The 23,181-nt window shown below is 36.1% G+C and overlaps 1 long non-coding RNA gene and 1 pseudogene across 1 annotated transcript; one reads left to right on the top strand and one right to left on the bottom strand.

Annotated features, from left to right (window-relative positions):
• Window positions 1-608: 608 nt before the first annotated feature.
• LOC132627450 (uncharacterized) lies at window positions 609-2,948 on the bottom strand. The gene is made up of 2 exons (XR_009577873.1): window positions 2,180-2,948; window positions 609-918 (listed from the first exon to the last, which is right to left on the bottom strand). It is a non-coding gene; the product is annotated as an uncharacterized LOC132627450 (long non-coding RNA).
• Window positions 2,949-13,214: 10,266 nt separating this feature from the next.
• Window positions 13,215-18,337, top strand: LOC132628966 (serine/threonine-protein phosphatase 2A 65 kDa regulatory subunit A beta isoform-like; annotated as a pseudogene).
• Window positions 18,338-23,181: the final 4,844 nt, after the last annotated feature.

Here is a 23,181-nt window from a genome sequence, read left to right as displayed (position 1 = left end):
TACGAAACCCAAAGATCTAGGTAAGGGTTCAACTAATCTAAAGGGAAAGTATTAGACACCCTTTAAAATCCATTAACAATGGTTAACCGACCGGACTAAAAAAACGAATGTCTTGAAAATCTCTAAATGGCAAAACACAAGACCAGCCACGTTAATAAGCATAACTAATATTGAACTGATTTAAGAAAGTCCTGTTAATAAGTATAAATAATACTGAACTTGTCTGAGAAAAACCATGTTAATAAGTATAATAATGTTGAACTCGTTTAAGAAAAGCCCTGTTAATATTATAGGACGTGTGAATAAGAACAGACATCATGTGTAAACAAGAATCCTAACATAGCAAGTTCTACGTTTAGAGTTTAAATAAAAACTCGAGCCTTCAAAATGTTTGACAAAGCATGGATAAGATATTTGGCCTTTCTTTTCAAAAAATGGAGTAAGGCAACTTTGGGCAAAAACAGACCATTTTTTACCGATTCGAGATCGAAGCTTACTCGAAATACAATCATTCTTTGACTAAAGTGCTGGCTGAACTAACGAGTAATATCTACGATTAAAACATCTTAATTACCGCTCCCTAAGGTTAAGCACTTGAGGCTGTATCATAAGGGGAAGTTCCGGGTAAAATATTCTCACTACGAGGTTTAAAACCATAGCCAACAATCATCCAAACAAACCAGAAAAACCACATGAATAGAGTATGAGAATCAGAGGAATGAAAACAAAATGTTACGTGATGTTCACTGTTCGTTTTGTCCCTTTTTTTGTTTTCTGTTTCGAGAGAGAGAGAGAGTGAGGGATGTCGGTGACAGAAGATTGTAGAGGCAGACTCTTGGTTTGGCAAAGATATGGAATCCTGTACTAAGACTCCTTGTGACGTCGGCGTCATTGAGTCTCAAGTGAAACTCTTCGGCTCTGGTATTCATACAAAATAAAAGAAAAATAGGATTAGAATAATGATAGGATTCATAACGAATATTAAAATCAGCGGGGGAAACTCACAATTTGCAAGCAAATATTTCGTAAGTGTCATGATACCCATAACTATCCAAATTTAACTCTTGCTAACAGTGAGGTTTTTTTTTTATATTAGTGCTCTAACTTGGAAGATAAAGATTTCATCATTCTCTGTTAAGTAAAGTTCCTAAAATTAGTTTTTACAAGTGACAAATAAACCAAAGAGTAAACAGAGTTTGGAATTTTGAAATACAGTGTGAAGAGACGTATTCCAACATCGTACACTATTCAAAAATTGGTGATAAAGGCAATCACGTATAATCCTAAATCATGGCTTCTACTACAACTTGTTGTCAATATCCAGATTTGCACATCCAACGACGGTGATGTTTAACTATGTTCAACCATTTTGATTTCATCATATAGGCAAATCTAGGTTGAGGCAAAGAAAGTTTCCATTCATGTTTTCTTGTCACAGTATTCCACATCATTTACAAAAACAAATTAAAATCAGGGGACCAAACAAACATCAAGATTCCAGAGAAAGACTACTACAATAGCGCATGATTTGTTAACAATATTTAATCACAAATTAATACGGTCGTGTATCAATTATATAAGAAGTCAGACATGGTTTCCAACTTCTAAATCATGCTTGGGACCCAATATACACACAATATTTGAACAAATAAATTAGCAACATTCTTTAGCAAATCAGATCATTTAACTCTAGAGAAAGTCTAACACATCATTTCTAACTCATAAAACATATACTACAAGAAATAAAATCAGGTTTAGATCTAGCAGAACTTTAACACAGATTTAGACTATTCCACCACATAACGGAGAGCATGGGCTTCACCAGTAAATGCACAAACAGAACGAAGGTTGATCTCCTAACACGCAAGGTAAATGTTTTGGCACATATAGAACGCTCATGAGCATTTTGTCGAATACTCATAATTTAGGCGACGTGCAACCGGAAAACATGACCTTAAATTTAAACCAATGAATGTGATTTTAACAACATCCGGGATACCAATCGCATAAGCAGAGCTTCCTCATAACACTTCGACAAACGTGATTCAAACAGGGCAAGGAACAGGATTCTAAAACAGACTAAAAACAGCAGTCATGTTTCGCTATCATTCATTTTGTATGTTCCATTTTACCACAATCTCAAGCGAAACAAAGAAATGGATAAAGGGATTGGATTTACCTCTTGCGGGTGCAGCGAACTAGGACGTCGAGGTCTCAAATCTACTCTCTCCTATGAAAAAATCCGATCCTCGACACAAAATGAGTTCGACGATTTCTATTGTGGCTAAGATCTGCCGAAACAGAATGGAATTTAAACAAATCTAAGATTTAGAGTAGTTGGGGAAATATAGAAATGTTAAGCGTGGTAAAGTTCCCAAGTCGTTCAAAAACGTCTCCTTTGCTGAAGATATAATGTAGCATTTTATAGGAGACAAAGGTTAGAGTTTTGGATTTTTAAATTTCAAATTCGAAAAAACGTCAAAAGAGGTGTCACGGATTCGAACAAAATTGGTAAAGCTTTCTTTTGTGGTCAGAGTTCAGAGGAGAAAAGAAGGATTTTACACTAGAGAGGAAAGAAATAGCCATTTGAGGGTGAAGGGAGGGATGTCACGAGTTGCGATTCAATCTCTGCTTTTCGATTTTCTTGTGTAGAAAAATCAGAATTATAAAAATTTGTTGGCCTCTTATGTTGACTATATTCGAAAGTTGCATGGAAATGGAATGGTCCAGCCCCTGCCATGGCTGTGAAAGGCTGGTTTTGTTTGGAAGAGGAAAGAGATGAGAGAGAGAGGAGTTGTGCGGCTGAAGAGTAGGGTTTAGATAGAATAGATATGGGCCGGGTCGTTGAAATGGGTAATGGGTTGCGGATTGGACCTGATGAAATGGGCTCCATATTTGGCTACTTTGGGTCTAGTTAATTGGGCTGCTAACTTGGGCTCAATTTGGCCGAATTTCATGGCCTTTTCTTCCTTCAATTTAAGGGAGAATGACGTATATATACATAAGAATAGGGTATATTTATAAAATATGATGATACTTTTCAGTTTACAAAACATAACAATAGATTTCTTACAAAACATATATGAATATTTTCGCTCAAGGCATAAAAATTTCGCTCAAAATTTGTGTATGAAATGTGTATATCTCGCTCAAGGCTTAAAAATTTGGCGTAATATTTTGTGTATGAAAATTGTATAACAACAACAACAGCCCAGTGAAATCCCACATCTTGGGGTCTGGGGAGGGTATAATGTACGCAGACCTTACTCCTACCAAGGTAGGATGGCTGTTTCCGAGAGACCCTCGGCTCAATAGAAGCATAAAAAGGGGGTCAGATAAGGTTAAAAGATTTAAAACGATATTGCAATGAAATAATGCAAGCGACACAGTAAAACAGGATAATCAAGGAATTCAAAGCGATATGGAAATGCAAATCACGAAAGCGGCACAGATAAAATAGAGTAATCAAAGTACAGAAAGTAGCAAATAATAACATAAATCAAAGCACAAGAAATTATAATGCGCTAATGCGCCTACTAATAAGGAAAGATAACGAGACTTATATACTAGTCTTCTACCCTAATGTGGGTCCTCCACACCTTCCTATCTAAGGTCATGTCCTCGGTAAGCTGTAACTACGTCATGTCCTGTCTAATCACCTCTCCCCAATATTTCTTTGGCCTACCCCTACCTCTTCTGAAACCATCCATGGCTAACCTCTCACACCTCCGCACTGGGGCATCTATGTCTCTCCTCTTCACATGCCCAAACCATCTCAGTCGCATTTCCCGCATCTTGTCTTCCACCGAGGCCACTCCCACCTTATCCCGAATAGCCTCATTTCTAATCATGTCGCTCCTAGTGTGCCCACACATCCATCTCAACATTCTCATCTCGGCAACTTTCATCTTTTGAACGTGAGAGATCTTAACTGGCCAACACTCCGCCCCATACAACATAGCCGGTCTAACCACCACTCTGTAGAACTTGCCCTTCAGTTGTGGTGGCACCTTCTTGTCACATAGCACTCCTGAAGCTAGCCTCCATTTCATCCACCCTACCCCAATACGATGTGTGACATCATCGTCAATCTCCCCGCTGCCTTGCATGATAGACCCAAGGTACTTGAAACTACTTTTCTTTTGGATGGCCTGAACACCAAGCCTAACTTCCACGCCAACTTCCTGGGGTGTCTCACTGAACTTACACTCTAAGTACTCTGTCTTGGTCCTACTCAGCTTAAATCCTTTAGACTCCAAGGTATGTCTCCAATCCTCCAGCTTAGCGTTAACTCCGCTACGAGTCTCATCGATCAGGACTATGTCGTCCGCGAAAAGCATACACCATGGCACCTCACCTTGAATTTGTCGCGTCAATCTATCCATCACCAAGGCAAATAAAAACGGACTAAGAGCTGATCCTTGATGCAACCCCATCACAACTGGAAAGTGCTCTGAGTCCCCTCCTACTGTCCTTACTCTAGTTTTGGCTTCCTCATACATGTCCTTGATCACCCTAATGTATGCTACAGGTACACCTTTAGCCTCCAAACATCTCCATAGGATTTCTCTTGGAACTTTATCGTAAGCCTTTTCTAGGTCGATGAATACCATATGCAAGTCCCTCTTCCTCTCCCTATATTGCTCCACCAGTCTCCTCACAAGATGAATGGCTTCTGTAGTTGAGCGTCTCGGCATAAATCCGAACTGGTTCTCTGAAATAGACACGTCTCTCCTCACCCTCATCTCCACCACTCTTTCCCACACTTTCATAGTATGGCTTAGTAGCTTGATACCTCTATAGTTTTCGCAACTCTGGACATCCCCCTTGTTTTTGTATAGAGGGATCATTACGCTCGACCTCCATTCTTCGGGCATCGTTGCCGTCTTAAAGATGTATGAAAATTGTATGAAATATGTATATCTCGCTCAAGAATTAGAATTCTCAAAATTTCCGTGTTTGAAAATTGTATAAAAATGATATGAAATATGTATGTAAGTATATAAAATACAACAACATTGTATACAACTTTCATACACATTTAATACAATTTTAAATCTCGCTTCGAAATGCATATGAAATTTAATACAACTAGAACAATATTGTATACAACTTTCATACAATATTAATACAAATTTAGTACAAATGTTTCTTCTTGTTAAATGTACAGAAAGAGAATTAACACTAAAAAGCTAATTTACATCTTCATTTCTCTGATTTGTTGAGCAGTGTGTCTCTGATTTACGGTTAGGAGAGAATAACATTTTAGTAGGGTTTGCGTTTTGATCCATAACCCAAAAAACTCATAAATGTAAGAAAGATCCAAAACTCAATAAATTCAAACAAAAAACTCCTATGTCAATTCAACTGAAACAGTAGATCTAATCTAGGATGGTAGCAAAAATGAAGAAAGCAAGGAGAGGATGGAACGTGAAGGAGGACAACAATGCCCTGTATATAAAAATGGACATGCCTGGGCTTCACAAGGAGTACGTGAAGGTATCAGTGATAAATATCAAAGGAGAAGGTGAGAAAGAATCGGAAGACGAAGAGTATAGAAGCAGGTATTCAACTAGGCTGGAAATTTCTCAACATTTGTATAAATTGGATGAGACTAAGGCAGAGGGAAGGGCTGAGCTTTTTAACTTTCCAGATCCGTTATGTTTTGTAATTATGTTTGTATGGTTTGTAAATAAGGAAAAGTATCCTCATATTTTGTAATATAGAATCTTAAGTAGTATTATTAGGTCATTTTCCCTCAATTTAATTCCCTTTGGGCTTCTTAGTAATTAATTTCTACAACTTCTAAGTGATTAACTTGTATATATATATTATGATGACAATTAGTGATTAATATGTAGAAAATAAAGACTTAATAAAATATTGACTTATAATTAATTTAACGAGTCCAAATCCAAAAAATGAAATAGTGACGAACCACTAAAAAATTGTGATAAAGTAATGCTAGTAATATTGATAGTAAAATAGTGAAGACGAAAGTAATAAGATTGGTAACAATACTAATAGGAATAGCAATGAAAATAGCGGTGAAAATAAAGTATTTAGCTCGTTAATAAATTTAGAAGCCCAAGGAAATAAATTGGAATAAAGGAGGGACAAAATTGGGTGTCAACAAACCTCGCTTCCCGCATCTTGTCCTCCACCGATGCCACTCCCACCTTGTCCCTGATGTCCTAATTCCTGATCCTATCTCTCCTAGTGTGCCCACACATCCACCGCAGCATTCTCATTTCCGCGACTTTCATCTTCTGCACGTGAGAGTTCTTGATTGTCCAACACTCTGCCCCGTACAACAGAGTCGGTCTAACCACCACTTTGTAGAACTTGCCCTTAAGTTTTAGTGGCACTTTCTTATCACACAGCACTCCAGAAGCGAGCCTCCATTTCAACCATCCTGCACCAATACGATGTGTGACATCATCGTCAATATCCCCATTTTCTTGTAAAATAGACCCAAGATACTTGAAACTTCCTTTATTTTGAATGACCTGGTTACCAAGCTTCACTTCCACGTCAGCCTCCTGAGGTACACCACTGAACCTGCACTTCAGTACTCTGTTTTGGTCCTACTCAACTTGAATCCTTTAGACTCTAACATTTGTCTCCAATCCTCTAGCTTAGAGTTGACTCCGCTGCGAGTCTCGTCTATCCAGACTATGTCATCCGCGAACAACATACACCATAGCACCTCACCTTGAATTTGTCGCGTCAATCCATCCATCACCAAGGCAAATAGAAATGGGCTAAGGGCTGATCCCATGCAAACCCATCAGAAATGGGAAGTGCTCTGAGTCTCCTTCTATAGTCCTCACTCTGGTCTTGGCTCCTTGATATATGTCCTTGATCGCTCTAATGTACGCCACAGGTACACCTTTAGCCTCCATGCATCTCCACAGAACCTCTCTTGGCACTTTATCGTAAGCTTTCTCTAAGTCAATGAATACCATGTGCAAGTCCCTTTTCCGCTCCCTATACTGCTCCACCAATATCCTAACAATATGAATGGCTTCAGTAGTAGAACTCCCCGGCATGAATCCGAACTGGTTCTCTGAAATAGACACGTCTCTCCTCACCCTCATCTCTACCACTCTTTCCCACACTTTCATAGTGTGGCTTAGCAGCTTGATAGCTCTATAGTTGTTACAGCGTTGAATGTCGCCATTGTTCTTGTACAAAGGGATCATTGTACTCCACCTCCATTCTTCGGGCATCTTCGCCGTCTTGAAAATGACATTAAACAACCCAGTCAGCCACTCCAAGCCTACCCTTCCTGCACTCTTCCAAAATTCCACAGGAATCTCGTCAGGTCCGGTCGCTCTTCCCCTGCACATCTTACGGACAACACCCTTAACCTCGTCGACCCTTATACTCCTACAATAACCACAATCACGATGCCTTTCAGAGTACTCCAAATCTCCTAACACAAAGTCTCTGTCCCCTTCTTCGTTTAAGAGTTTATGGAAGTACGACTGCCATCTCCGTCTAATGAGAGCTTCCTCCACCAACACTTTGCCATCCTCGTCCTTGATGCACTTCACTTGATCCAGGTTGTGTGCCTTCCTCTCTCTGGCCTTGGCAAGCCTGAATAACTTCTTATCCCCGCCTCTGTCCTCTAGTTCTGCATAAAGGCGTTCAAACACCGTCGTTTTCGCTGCCGACACTGCCAACTTCGCCTCCTTTCTCGCCATCTTATACTTTTCCCTATTCGTCCGCTTCTCTTCGTCATCCTTGCTTTCTACCAGCTTCGCATATGCCTGCTTCTTTGCTTCCACTTTACTTTGGACTTCCCCATTCCACCACCAATCCCCTTGGTGCCCACCACGGCGACCTCTTGAGACTCCTAGAACCTCTCTAGTTGCTTCTCTAATGCAACTGGACGTCCTATCCCACATACTGCTCGCATCTCCCCTGCTCTCCCACGCCCCCAAAGCCATCAACTTCTCCCCTAATTCTTGGGCACTAGACAAATTCAAACTCCCCCACCTGATCCTCGGCCGGTCATCGGCGACCCTCTTCTTCTTCTTCTTTCTCTTAATCTCCAAATCCTCACCAATAGCTTATGTTGGGTCGTAAGATTCTCACTCGGAATGACATTGCAGTCTTTACAATGGCCTTTATCATCCTTTATAAGGAGCAAAAAGTCTATCTGCGTCGCAGCCACCGAGCTACGAAAGGTTACCAAGTGCTCTTCCTTCTTAGGGAAACTCGAGTTAGCTACCACCCAGCCAAAAGCCCTAGCGAAATCTACGAGTGAGACTCCTCCTCCGTTCCTGTCTCCGAAGGCAAAACCCCCATGCACATCATCATAACCCCTCGAAACAGACCCAATGTGTCCATTGAAATCTCCTCCTACGAATAACTTCTCAGTAAGCAGTATACCTCCCACCACTTCATCCAAATCCTCCCAAAAAAGCCTCTTAACCTCCTCGTCCAAGCCCACTTGCGGCGCGTAAGCACTAATAATGTTCAGGGTAAACCCTCCAACGACCAACTTAATCGTCATCATCCTGTCATTAACCCTTCTAACCTCGACCACCCGATCCCTTAGCTCACTATCAACTAAGATGCGTACCCCATTCCTGTCTTCCGACTTACCCGAGAACCAAAGCTTATACCCGTCTACCTCCTTAGCTTTAGGTCCTACCCATTTCGTCTTCTAGACGCAAGCAATATTAATCATCCTCTTCTTAAGAATCTTAACTAGCTCTATGGACTTTCCCGTTAAAGTCCCAATGTTCCAAAACCCTACTCTCAACCTAGAAGCTCCCTTAACCCCCCCCCCCCCCCAGCCCTTGTCCCCGACCGAGAACATAACCCTAGTCTACCATCCCTCACTAAAGCCACTAAAGCAAACAAACACTAGTCAAAGGTTTATCCAAGACAAATAGAGGTCAATACTAAAGCACAAGTTAAGCTAAAGGCAACAAAGTGAAACAAATATACAATAAAGTAAAGCAGGCAAAATTTGAAAGGCTAAATGGATACTGCCCACTAGAGGTACCAGCTCCAGGTAAAAAGAACTTGTTCACTGCCGAAAATTCCAGTTCACGCGCGGAAAATACTGTTCATGCAGGAAAATACTATTCACCGCCGGAAAATACTGTTCACCGCCGAGAATCAATGTTCGCCGCTGTATTCTGCCAGATACTTGTGTACCTACGCAGACCTGACCGAAAACCTACTAGGGGAGGATTTCCTGGTGCAGGGTAGAGGAGGAAAGAGAGAGGAAAAAAAGAGAAGAGAGGAGAGGAACCTCTAGCCGGCCGGAAAACGTACCGCAGGTGGTCGTCGGTGTCAGCGACAGAGGAGAGGACGGATAGAGTGGGGGGGGAGCAGATCTTACCGTTGGAGAGGGTGAATAGAGGAGAGACAGAAGAGAGGCAATGAAAACGCTGAAAATATACTAAAATCTTAAAACTAATGTACACCCATATTTCCTTTTCATTTTTTAAATTTGAGTTAGACAGGGAGAAGGATTCCTACTTACTCTTTTTTTTTTAACCTTAATGTCAAATCGATTATATTTGTCAATATAGGAGGTTAAAAATTAAAGAATACACCGATAGGATAATGAGGAAAAATGATTACCTTTCTGCCGAGTATGAAAACATGGTTATAATAAAATGAAAGAGAACTCAACCTATTGTAACTGATTTGAACCGAAACAATTATTTCTTTGAATTTTAATAATTTTAGTATAGTCTTGAAGATTTTATCCAATATGCCGGACTTTAAATTTTAATTAAATTTTAATAGAATATTATTAAAATAGGCTACATTCATATTTGATAAAATAGTTGAGTTGTCGCCATTAATATATATAAATGAATTTTTTTTATTTGCCTTTTTCATTCAAGTGTCGTGCTGAATATAAAAATAATACAATTTATAGGCACTTCAGTCATAGACAGTAAATTTCACCGGTGGTTATTTAACTTTGAGTTTAGTACGTAAAAGTTACTTTCTATTTTGGAGAGTCATGTCATATTTTCTGTACAAAATATAAGAATTCAAGTGAGATTTATATTTCAGTTAACTTGGCTAAAGTTGGATAAGATGACTTTTATGTTATAAGAAATAGAAAACTATTTTTGTGTGATGAACTTTAAGTTGGATGACTAATACGTAACAAAAATAGAAAAAATCTTTGGCCTGTCTTTAAATTTATATTTATTATAGGTTTTTTCTTTTCTTATCGTAAGTAGTTTGGATTTGAAATAAAATTAGGCAGTTGGCTTACCATCTTCTATTTGCATATTATACAGGTATATTTGCTGCTAGGACTCTTTTTATCTTCTTTTTCATGTTTAAGTCATACATTCCTTATGCACTTCAAATTTTCCGCAAGATGTAACTATCCCTAGCCAACCTCGATTGTGAGGTCCTCTGATGATCAACTTAAATTTCTTGAATAATGTACACAATTTATTTTGACTTTGAAAATTTTTGGAAGCTTCTTTTGTTGGAAACTGTAATTACTTTTGCTTAATTTTTAAGGAGATGTCACTAATAAATTTAAATAATATATCCGGAGTAATATTTTTTACTATAATTGAGATTAAGAATAACGTGCAACTGCACGTTTATAGAGACTAGTATTATTATAAAAGCACGAATATAAATGTTGGTTGATCAAAATATCTTTAAATATTAAACGACTTTTATACCTTTTAAATCTAATTCTACGAGATTGCTATGACTATTTTGGTAAATGTAAAAAATGTCACAGTTAAAATAGAGTTTAAAGCAAATATCACTTCTAATTTTCGGTTTCAAAGCAAATTAGTTAAAGAGTTGCTATCACATTTAGATTAGGAAGCATCAAATTAGTTAAAGAGTTGCTATCACATTCAGATTAGGAAGCATCAAACCAATGGTCTTATTTCCTGGGAACTGGGAAGTGCACGTTGAAATGTTTAGTCTAACAAAGAAAATGATTAGGTAATTATTAGACAATAATTTAATAGGCTTAGGTATTTTTAGATTACTTTATATGTTTGGTCTTAAAAGATAGAATAAGAGTCATTAGACTAACGTAAAGTATTAATTTCAAGACAATGGACTTTTATAACCTCTTAGTCTAATTCTACTAGATTTCTATGACTATTTTTGTAAATATAAAAAATGTCACAGTTAAAAATACTATGTTTAAAGCAAATACTACTTCTTCGGTTTCGAATCAAATTAGTTAAAGAGTTGCTATCACATTCAGATTAGGAAGCATCAAACGAATGTCCTTATTTTCCTTGGGTGCACGTTGTAATTTTAAATCTAACAAAGAAAATGATTAGGTAATTATTAGACCGTAATTTGATTAGCTTAGGTATTTTTAGATTACTTTATATGTTTGGTCTCAAAAGATAGAATAAGAATCATTAAACTAAAGTAAAGTATTAATTTCAAGACAATGGCTAAAGTAACGTTGAATAAAATTATAATCTTAAAGATATGCAATATCTAGGACCTTGAGTTCCTTATTAACTAATAATAAAATAACATTAAATTAAAAATAATAAAATTTTATGTTGAAAGAGAAATAAATAATTGAAATTATTGCTTCTTATAAATATTTCATCACGAAAACTAACATGGTTACGGGAGGATTTGAATTTATTTATTTTTTGGTTAAATAGTGTATCTTACCTTTGTGATCAACTTAAATTTGTTTAAAATAAATAATTAAATATTCTTAAAACTGAAATATGTTCTTATACTTTAATTTTGTTTAGTAACGAATTTCAACACTTTTATATTTATAAATGACAATCAATAGATATATGGTCACTTAATCCCTAATATTGAATTATCTTAGTCGTAGCACATTTCTTGTGTGAAGAAAAGAAGAAAAATATATATATACACCAATAAAATCATTGTCAAAGAAATATTAAGTGGATATAATCTTATACTATAATAATATTTTTGTACTTCGTAAATAAATGTGTGAAATTATAAATAATAACTGAATATTTTTGTGATGATTGGAGTTGATAGGAAATAACGTGCAAAGTGTATTATTAATATATAAAAGCACCAATATTAAATCAATTTTCATAAATGATAAGTTTTACAATTGTTAAGGACAATGTATTTGACTTGGAGTAGATATTGGACCTCCGATCCCAAGTTGTGCTTGAAGTTCCAGTATGTGTATAGGAATCTTCAACTTGAAGATCCACCTAAAGACTCCAATTTAGAGTTGAATATCTAGGAATCCGCATCTATGAATCATATTTTATGCTAATTAATTCTTCAGTTTTCTAATTATAGGATTTTATACTACAAAAATCACTCTTTTCTTTTCTCTACTAATAAGAAACTTAGAAGAAAAAAATATCTTACAAATTAATGATTGACTAGCAGATCAATTTTTGTTTGTTTAGTTATTTTACAAATTTGATAATCTGCATTATGTAGCATAAGGTATGAGTTTTTTTTTTCCTATATCTATTTCTTGTGATTATTAATTACATTAACTTATTTTTCATGAGGTGCTGACTCGTGAATTGATATATATCTATTTATGATTGTTTGGATGTATTTTTTTTATGTATTACTTGATTGTTTTAATAGAAATATAATTATATTTTATTTTTGTGATCAACTTAATTTTTTAAATAAATTAACTAAATATTTTTAAAATTAATTGATATTCTTATAATGTAATTTGTTTAGTAACGATTTTCAGCACTTTTGTATTTGTAAATGACAATAAATAAATATATGGTCACTTAATCTCTAATATTGGATTATCTTAGTCGTGACATGTTTTCTGTATGGGAAAAAAGAAGAAAAAAAAAAATAATGAGAACAACAATTCTAAAGAAGTAAAAAGTAGATACAATCCTCACTACTAAAAAAACAGTATTTTCCGACCTCAAAAAACCAACCTCAGTTGAGGTCGGAAAATAACCGACCTCATGAGGTCGGTAAAGTCGTAATATTTATTTTTCGATATTTTTAAAAATAAACCGACCTCATGAGGTCGGTAATATTGTACCAAAATGTCAAAAAATAAAGTACCGACCTCTCTAAGTCAGAAATTCATTTGATACAAAATATTATAATTTTATTTTTAATTTAAAAGAATACGCTAGGAATAGGAATGGAATGAACCTTATCCAATTTCTCATTTGCCAACTCCAAAAATTTCTCATGAGATTTGCTTTTCTGTTCAAGGGTACAAGAAAGACATGGATAATGACCACATTGGGCCTGGAAAACTTGGAATGATTACAGAATGCTTACCGCCTTCGATTCGGTCTATTCTAAGTGGTCCATTGGGTAAGCAGCCCGAACGAGAGCAGAGGCAGCAGGGCAGGTATTCTCAAAAAAGAAAGAAAGGAAAACAGGCAGAGAGGTAAGAGCGAGTAAGACTAGGTTATAGCAAGACAACAATACCAATATCGTGAGATCGATATTCTTTTAAATTAAAAATAAAATTAAAAAATAATATACATACCGACCTCACGAGATCTCGGTATAATTTATCAAATAAAATAAAATACAGACCTTTGTGAATCTTTCCCCTTTCTCTTTCTTTTCCTCTCACCTTCTCTCTCCCCCTCTCTCTCTCTAATCCTAGTGACCACATCAACAAAAGTGGGTGTAGTCACTAGTCCAGGAGACGGACAGATCTCTCCATTGTGAGATGAAAATAGGCAAGGCAACTAAGAGCAGCAGCAGCACCACCAAGTTGTGTGGCCCTCTTGGGTGCCTTTCTTCTTGTAGATCTGCTCTGGGCTTCTTCCTCCTCCTCCTCTTTCAACTGGGCATTTTCTACTTCCAATGTTCTCGTCTTTCCTAATCAAACCCTCCCCAAGGTAAAAGAAAGTTCTCCTTTTGTTTTCCCTTTAACTATCCTCCCAACTTTACTTTGATGAGTTGAAGAATGAAGACATCCAGCTTAGATTGAATTCAATCCGGCGCTTGTCTACCATCGCCCGTGCTCTTGGCGAGGAGAGAACTCGGAAAGAGTTGATTCCGTTTCTAAGTGAGAACAACGATGACGATGATGAAGTTCTTCTTGCAATGGCCGAAGAGTTGGGGGTGTTTATTCCATATGTTGGAGGGGTTGAACATGCGCGTGTATTGCTTCCACCCTTGGAAGGTCTTTGTAGTGTCGAAGAGACTTGTGTTAGGGAAAAGGCAGTTGAGTCATTGTGCAGAATTGGGTCTCAAATGAGGGAATCAGACTTGGTGGAATCATTTATTCCACTTGTGAAGGTTTGTTTATTGTCTTAATATCTTCAAAAGGCTGCTCGACTTTATTTGTGTATGTTATATAGCTCTAGCAACTCTTTAAGATTGGGAAGTCCTATTTTCTAGTATAGCTGTATAGGTCAGCCTGCTGTACATAATGTTATTCCTTTTTGTCTTCTTTTTGGTTGGTATTGTATGCTTGAGATCTTAGATTAAGGCTGCTGCAGCTTCAATATGCTAGCTGCTGATCTCAATTAGCTTAATAAAGAATACATACCTTACCTTTTTTTTTTTTAAAATAATTTAAAGAATACAGCTAAAAAAAAAAAAAAAAAAAAGAAACACATATTCGCTGGCTAGTCAGCGGATGCCTAGAAAAATGTTCAGCTATCTTCCTTCTTGGTATTTCGTGCTCTGTCTCACTTTGACTATTGCAAAGTCCGTAGGAGAAATAAAGGTTCATGGTTTATTCAGTCAGCAGGAGAGATTCTGGGAATAGATAATAGACCACCTGTAAAAAGTTTCCTCACCTAGGCTTATCCCAAAAAGAAAGGTCACACAAAACGGGAGCTTATGTATTTTTTGAAGATATCACCTAAACATAGATGGTGTCTGCTGTGTTTGTTAGTTTAGGATCTTGGGACACCTGAAATATAAGCTAAGTCCAAGCTCGAGTATTACTACTTGTGTTTAAAATGCTAGTTCCTTCATTGGTTGAATTATTTATTGTGCAAGTTAATAGCCCAATACTCGTATCATAGACATGATCCTTCGAAACTGATCCTTTGAGACGTAGTGTAACATCTCCATGGTTTCTTGTAACCAGAGACTGGCTGCTGGAGAGTGGTTTACTGCTCGAGTTTCGTCCTGTGGGTTGTTTCACATTGCCTATCCTAGTGCTCCAGAGCCATTAAAGAATGAGCTGAGAACCATCTATAGCCAACTTTGCCAAGATGATATGCCTATGGTGAGGAGAGCAGCTGCTACAAATCTTGGAAAGTTTGCTGCGACTATTGAACAACCCCATTTGAAGACTGACATCATGTCAATGTTTGAGACCTTAACACAGGATGGTATGGTGTTTCCATTGCGTGCTCTTTGTATTTTATCTTTTCTTCGGAATGATGCAATTTGCTTTCTGAAAGTGGTCTCTGCTTAGAGCAAAAACCTTTCTTGATCCTGGAGTCCTTGAATAATGAGCATCTTCTACTAATTCTGTCTGGATCTTAAAGGTTCTCTTAGGTTAACATAGTGTCTGGGGTTAACTAGTATACATTTTGAGAAAATTTATTGGAATGAGCATTTCCAAGTTGGCTCTGCTTTGATCTGATGACTGGTCCTAGCAATTGGGCTGCTCAATATGCTCTCTGAGTATATAACAGTTCAGTTTTATTTTACTTTTTCATCTTCTGTTGACTCTAGTAGCTGAGCTCATAATAGTGTCTAGATATGAGAGAAGTATTGGAAATAACAGTAAAAATTAGAGTTGGTACACCAGTCTTTGTTCAACTGTGCAATGAACATGCGAAGGTGGAAGTCACTTTAAATACAGCATGTGTTTGTGCTCTTTTCTCCTTATAACCTTACTTTTCTTAAAAAAGCCTCTGACTGAGGTTCTTTTTTGTGTGCACGATTTAGGTACATCTTCAAGGGTCCTTTTTGGTTCCTTAGATTTGAGTGTATACACTCATCTGAGATAGAGGAACAATTATCATAGTCTATATTACTTGGACTGTTTCATTTTGTCTTAATGTAGCAGTTCATAAGTGTGGGTGATACTTCAGATGGAGCCTTCAGAATACATTTAAACTAGCTAAAGGTTGAAGCTATCCATAATCAATCACGTCTAAAGGTTGTTGTACCCGAGCCATGTGAAATTTTGGAAGCTTCAACAATATCTTCTTTTTTGCCTCTCCCCTTTTATAGAAAAAATTCTAAAAGCCTGATCCATTTCTATTTGTCAAGGACTAGCCTGATATGTGCCTTTTTTTAAAGAATTGTTCTCTTTCGGTTTACCATACCAATATTCTATTAGTGGCTAATAGTTGGTGTCATTGTTGAGCTCTATTTGGTGTACTGAATTCATATCAGTGTGACTAAGTAGGAGTTGGTTCTATTCAGATCAAGATTCTGTCCGTCTATTGGCTAACACTGCTGCTTTGTCAGGTTACAGTGGCGTACTGGCTGTAATTACTGATGTTAATTACCTCTTTATATATTTGAACAGGATAAGTCTTGGCGTGTTCGTTACATGGTTGCAAATCAACTTTATGAACTTTGTGAGGCAGTTGGACCGGAGGCTACGAGGTAGTTATTACTTATTTGTGATGCTGCGCATTTATCATGTTCTTTAATCTGTGTTACGATGTACACCTTTGATAATTCAACCTTGCTAGTCAAATGATGTATGTGGTTTTTGGTTGCCTGAATCTTTTGTTCTTTCTTTTTCATGCTCGGAACTGAACATGATGTGAATATCAACATTGCACAAATTTTCCTCACCGCAAGGATTTCTTTTTCTAGTTTTGGTTTTCTATCAAGTTCTCTCCCTTATGACTAACTCACGGCCATCATAAAATTCATCAGGACGGATTTGGTCCCTGCCTACGTTCGGCTACTTCGTGATAATGAGGCTGAAGTGCGTATAGCTGCTGCTGGGAAGGTGACGAAGTTTTGCCGTATTTTGAGCCCTGAGGGAAGGTGACGAAGTTTTGCCGTATTTTGAGCCCTGAACTTGCTATCCAACATATCCTTCCTTGTGTAAAGGTAGAAACTTTATGAAGTTCCTTTCCAATTTACTGTCGCATATTCCTATCTTTTGGTTTCTCCAGATAATGTCTTCTTGGGTGATTCCTTTTGTTAGTTCATCTGTAGAGTATCAATCATTAAATGATCCTTAATGATTTTTGTAACTTTAACTAAAGTTACATTCCTTTTTATAGGAACTATCATCAGATTCATCCCAGCATGTTCGTTCTGCTTTGGCTTCAGTTATCGTGGGAATGGCGCCTATTTTAGGAAAGGTATAAATATCCTCGTCAGTGCCACCAAAATGCTGCTCTCATGTTATGGTCTATAGTGGTACAGTAAAGTTCAGGTTCTGTTCATGTTGCTTCTGATTGTTGTCCTAGTATAACATGTTCATTCCCTTGTGCTGCTGTCTGCTTAATCCTTCTTTAACTTTTCTTACCTTTTCTTGACCAAATTTAAAAACATATTTTAGCAGTATGTTATTGATTACTTTGTAAGCACATGTTTAGCAGCAAAAAATTTGGTTGTTAACATGCTCAAGTCACAAACATTTTCCAAATTTTATCCCCAAAAACAAACATTTTCCAAATTTTATCCCTAAAAATGTAGGCATGATCTAATTGTGGGTGAAGCAGTGTCTTGCTTATCCAACTATTCATTGAATGTTAGCTAATTGTGTGGCTTTGACATATAGCTGATGTCGCTGGTTCCCTAATATGCTGTAAGTTAGCAACTTGACTGATAAAGTCCCCTTATGCACAAGCTTTTCTGAGACCTGATCAATTACTAACATTTACCCATCTTTCTTCTCTACAGAAAATAGCACAAAAATGTCACGTGAGATACGAAACGATCTATTACTTCTTGACTATGAGATGTTAGATTTTGTCACTTGAGCTAGCTAGACTCATATGCTTTTTCCTTTACCTTTTTTCTTCTTTTAACAGATTGATCATTTACTTTTCATTGCAGGAAAAATGTGTGGTGCCCGGAACATGAGACGCAGCTAGCTCAAAACTTCAAGAAGAAAGCTCAGCGCTTACTATGTTTGAATGTTAACGTTGTGGTGGATTTGTGGATTGTGTAAGTGTTTTGTGGGTGTTTGCGAGCGGTGAAGTAGTCTAATGTTGTAGACTAACTTAGTCTAATGTTGTAGACTAATTTAGTGTAGATCTACTAGTTTAATGTTTTGTGGATGTTTGCAAAGGTTGTGAAGTAGTTTAATGTTGTGTAGATGTTTGCGAATGTTGAAGTAGCTTAATGTCTCTTCGGAATGTTTGAATGACGTTTTGATTCAACTTTGAAGTAGTTTCGAATTGAAATTGACGTATTGTTGGTTGTAATATATGTGATTGTTGAAGTAGCTTAATGTTTTATGTTTTTTAGTAGTTTGGTGAATTGTTGGCAGCTATTTGAGTTGGTTTTAGTTGAATATAAAATTGTTTTCATCTTAACAAGGGGGCAGCTGGAAGAGCAGTGGGATCCTACAATTTTTTTTGCAGAATACCGACCTCATGAGGTCGGTTTTCTGCAAGATATTCCTAGAAATTGTAAATTACCGACCTCATGAGGTCGGTTTTATACATAATATTTTCAGAAATTACAAATTACCGACCTCATGAGGTCGGTTTTATGCAAAATATACCATATATTCATATAAATGAGGTCGGTAAACTCATATCATTATATTATTAATATAATTTACCGACCTAATGAGGTCGGTATTTATTTAATTAATACCCAGCTAAAAAAATTTTACCGACCTCATGAGGTCGGTAATAATTCCGACCCACTATTTTTCGACCTGATTTTGAGGTCGATTTTTGGCCAAAACCGACCTCATGAGGTCAGAAATAGCCATTTTTTGAGGTCGGTAAAACCTATTTTTTTAGTAGTGCCTATACTATTGTAACATTTTTGTAGCTCATAGAATAAATTTATATAATTACAAATAATGTTATCTAATATTTGTTTTACTATGATTGAGATTGTTTGGGAGTAACGTGCAACTACACGTTTATAGAGACTAAATATTTTAAAAGCATGAATATAAATGTTGGTTGACTAAAATATCCTTAAAATATTGAACGATTTTTATACCCTTCTAAACTTATTTTTTCTTCAAACACATTATTTTGTATTGCATAAAATCATAATAATGAAGACTATGAGATCAACTAAAACTGTGATGAAGACTTACAAATTGTATGTAATAAGGATTCATGTAAATCACAACATATGCGAAATTACTCAAACCTAATACGGACATAAGCAGTCTAATAACAATGTGGAAAAGCATGCATTGAGAAACCATTATTACAATTCCTCTAAACTTTGTCCAGGTAAGCTTGCGTAAATTTTGAATAGCGTTCGATATTTTTTTTGTTGCCCATACTTTTATATGTATGAATGGCAAAAATATTGATAAATTTTAATTTATAGAGTAGTATTTGTTTTTCTTTCCTCCTTCTAATGCTTGGGTTTTGTAAATAATGTTCTGATGATATTCATTATGATTGAACTTATTTTAAAATGCTTTAGGAAAACTATAAAATTTAATAATACGTGTAATAGTTGTTGATGACACAATTACAAATTAATCACTTTTTAGTGTAAAAATTGAGGTGATTTGCTCAAACACTTGAGAAAACGTCTCCAAAAATTGCTTCTATTGGATTGAAGATATTGTTTAAAATTCTGAACAAAATTTATCATTAAAATAACGTAAAGAAACAAAGGTTGAATTTAATTGATTATTTATGTCAGAAGTTAACTACATGTTGAACAAAATACAACTAAACAAAGAAAAATTGAGCAGCTAGCCAATCATTAATTTGTAAGATATTATTTATTAAGTTGCTTATTAGTAGAGAAAAGAAAAGAGTAATTTTTGTAGTATAAGATCCATAATTGAAAAATCAGAGAATCTATCTTTTAAGATTCTAAGAATATCTGATTATGTTAAATTTAGATATTAGGTGACCACACCAAATGCAGTACAATTTATTATTTTAACAGAAAAATTATAACAACCGACAAGGGAGAGACTAGTACTATTAAAAGTCTCCATTCACTAAAGTACTTTAGTACTTGAAATTTGGTTTTTTTCAAAGAAGGTTCTTGTGACCCAACTTCTTATTACAAGTTACAGCTATTAGCGACCTATTAGTCAAATTTATTTCGAGTAAGTTGGGGAAATAAAATTTGATTGACATGTGGATACATTACGACGTATAGTCGTGACATGAACTCTCATTCAATGCAGTGGCGGAGCTAGAAATTTGATGAAGGGTGTGCAAATTTTCTTCTTACTTATGTTAAGGGTGTGCAAAATTGAATAGATACTCATTGTAGCTAACATTTAACCTATGTATACCACGTAATTTTTCGACGAAGAGTGTGCGCCTGATCACCTTCGCCGAAGGTGGCTCCGCCCATGATTCAATGTTGTTGCTTTTAATTTGCCACTAGCTCTATTGTTTCCTTCTCACTGTAAGGAAATAAAGTACTAGGTCCCAGGCTCGTCAATTTGGTTGACTATTCTAATGATGTTTCACTTTTACTTTTCTTTTTCTTTGTAGCGTTATTTCAACATTTCTGGTCTACTAATAGCAATTGAATTAAGTTTGTAAAGGCCGATAATATAAACAAAATATACATTATCTGTATAATTTAACTTATTAGAGCATATTATATATGTTCACCTAATTTTCACTTATTATAAATATAACTATACACCAAATTTTCACTTATTATAAATATAACTATATGTACGTTGACGATATATATTAGATGACATGAATTAAAGACAAATAAGAAACATAAATAATCTATTTCAAATTCGGAAATCTAGTTACACTTACAAAAATGATTGACTTGTGGTTTTACTTGACTTGATTGGAAGGAACTTTTAACGGAAGTGGTTCATCGATTTGAGTGATTCCTAGTACATACGAACGTTCAAGAAGAGTTTAAACCGTTATCTTTACTTATTTTAACTATGATAAAATAACTTTTTTTACGTTTTCAGTTAATAAAAATTAAAGTCATTAAGATTGGCTTATTATTCCGCTTGCATTATAAGAATGCCTAATATGATATTCAACACATTTCATTAAAGCCATTATTTGCAAGCTCTCCTATTATAGGGGTTGCTTAAAATAGGACATAATATTTTAACTTGTTTTCTCTTTGTTTGAGTTCTTGAAAGAAAAGAAGGAATATATTTTACAGAAAAGAGATTGAAGTACTACTAGGTTCCCCACAAGCAGGAAGACCAGCTGTTTTCGTGCACAAAATATAGCACACTTCATGCTTAGTAAGACAATCTCGTACTAGTTACTGTAATTTTTAAGTCACCAAATAGTGCAAGTATTTTTCGTTAACAAAGTATAGACATTATGTTTTTCAATGACAGTAATTTTGGCTGCCTTTTTTTTTTTAGTAACTTTCATTGACCAGTAATTTTAGGAAATATTGAACTATAAAATATACGGAAAAGGGTCAAATATTCTCTTGTATTATTGGAAAAGGGCCAAATATACCCCTCATTATACTTTGAGTGCAAATATATCCGAATCATTATACTATTGGTTCAAATATACTCTTCCTCTGTTAAAGTTATCCACCATATGGACATGTCATCTTATATGGCAACGATATTTGATGAGATGGATGCCAGGTAGCATTGCCACCTCATCACCCCTAACCTATTCTACTCCTCCCCTCTTCCACTACTGAAATTTCCACCCCTCCCTTCACACTTCACAAACTGCCTCCTTCTTCCCCACCCACTCCTTTCACCCCCATAAGATTGCAGTCCACATAAGGGTCTCATTTATATTATCTTATACCTTCTTATCTTTTTTGGGTCTTTCAATGATTATCAAGAATCAGCAAAGCTCATGTTTTTACATTCTTATTTGAGTACCACATTCATGGTTTTGCTCTTTCCATAATCTGCTCTCCAGTAATAGCTTATTGGGGTTCTGAATGGCATTGGTTCAACAGTTACTAAGTTGCTGCTCCATCCTGGTAAGAAAAAATTTCAGACTATTTCTTTGGCAAAAGTTAAAGCAGAAACGTGCTATGATATTGCGAGTTTCATAATTAAATGCCATTATTCAGTTGGCCCATGTTGTCATGGTTTTCTGGGCTTAAATGTCAGGCCAATGACAATTGATTCACGGTAATCGTGGCAGAGGGGTGAAAATTGTAGTGGGGAAGAGGGAGGAGTAAAATGAGTCAGGGGTGATGAGGTGACATTTCTACTTGCCATCCATCTCATCAAATATCATTCTCATATAGGATGGGATGTCCAAGGTGGCCAACTTTAATGGAGGAGGGTATATTTGAACTGATAATATAACGGCAGAAGTATATTTGAACTCAAACTATAACAAAGGATATATCTGAACCTTTTTTTCTCATTTTACCCTCAATATGTGTTAGTTGTTCTAGAAAGTAAATAAATAAAGTGAACATTAAGTGAAAAGGGATTAATATAGTGAAATATTAAAAATATAAATAAGGTAAATTAGTCAAAAACTCTTGATTTTCCGGTATTAATTCACATGGGTCAAGTCCAGTAGTGGGCAACAATAGTACGTGTCCAACAGTTTTATATTCAAGGCTCCAAATGAACACCTTTCCATTACAAGGTCTATTTTGTAGACCAAACTGATCAATTATATTGTTCTATTTTGTAGTGAATCCTCCGACTTATCCAAGTCAAGGACTTTCTCGCTTGTTTAGTAAAATTAAGTTTTTGGCCTTATCTTGCAGGTGACGATGACGTCGAGTTGACGGCAGAGAAAGACTTGGCATTCAGGCAAGCCACCCGGTGGTGAGTTCATTTTATTTGAGTTGTAATCAAGGAGCTATGCATATAGCACTCAGATGAGGCTTAGTGCAAAACTAAACAGAATAGATTCAAGTTAAGTTATCCCAACCCAACAAGGGTTAATCTAGCTACAAATGAAAGAGTAAAGCACATTATCTTCATTCTACTTCCAATAAGATGTGTTATGCACAGTGACATTTGCCAATCTTGTTAAAAATCAATTGAAAAAAAAAAATCAAGAGTGCTTAGTGTTTGGTCCCAGATAGCAGCTCCTGATGAACTGCCCAGCTAGGCACGATCGCAAACAGACACAACTGGGGCGCCACTTGCCTTAGTGAGCTCGAAAAACAGGAAGGAAGGGGAGG

This window comes from Lycium barbarum, chromosome 2 (genome assembly GCF_019175385.1).
Source record: "Lycium barbarum isolate Lr01 chromosome 2, ASM1917538v2, whole genome shotgun sequence".
In the NCBI taxonomy this organism is placed as follows: domain Eukaryota; kingdom Viridiplantae; phylum Streptophyta; class Magnoliopsida; order Solanales; family Solanaceae; genus Lycium; species Lycium barbarum.
Note: the sequence above shows the minus strand (reverse complement) of the source record. Positions and strands in the feature narration are given on the sequence as shown.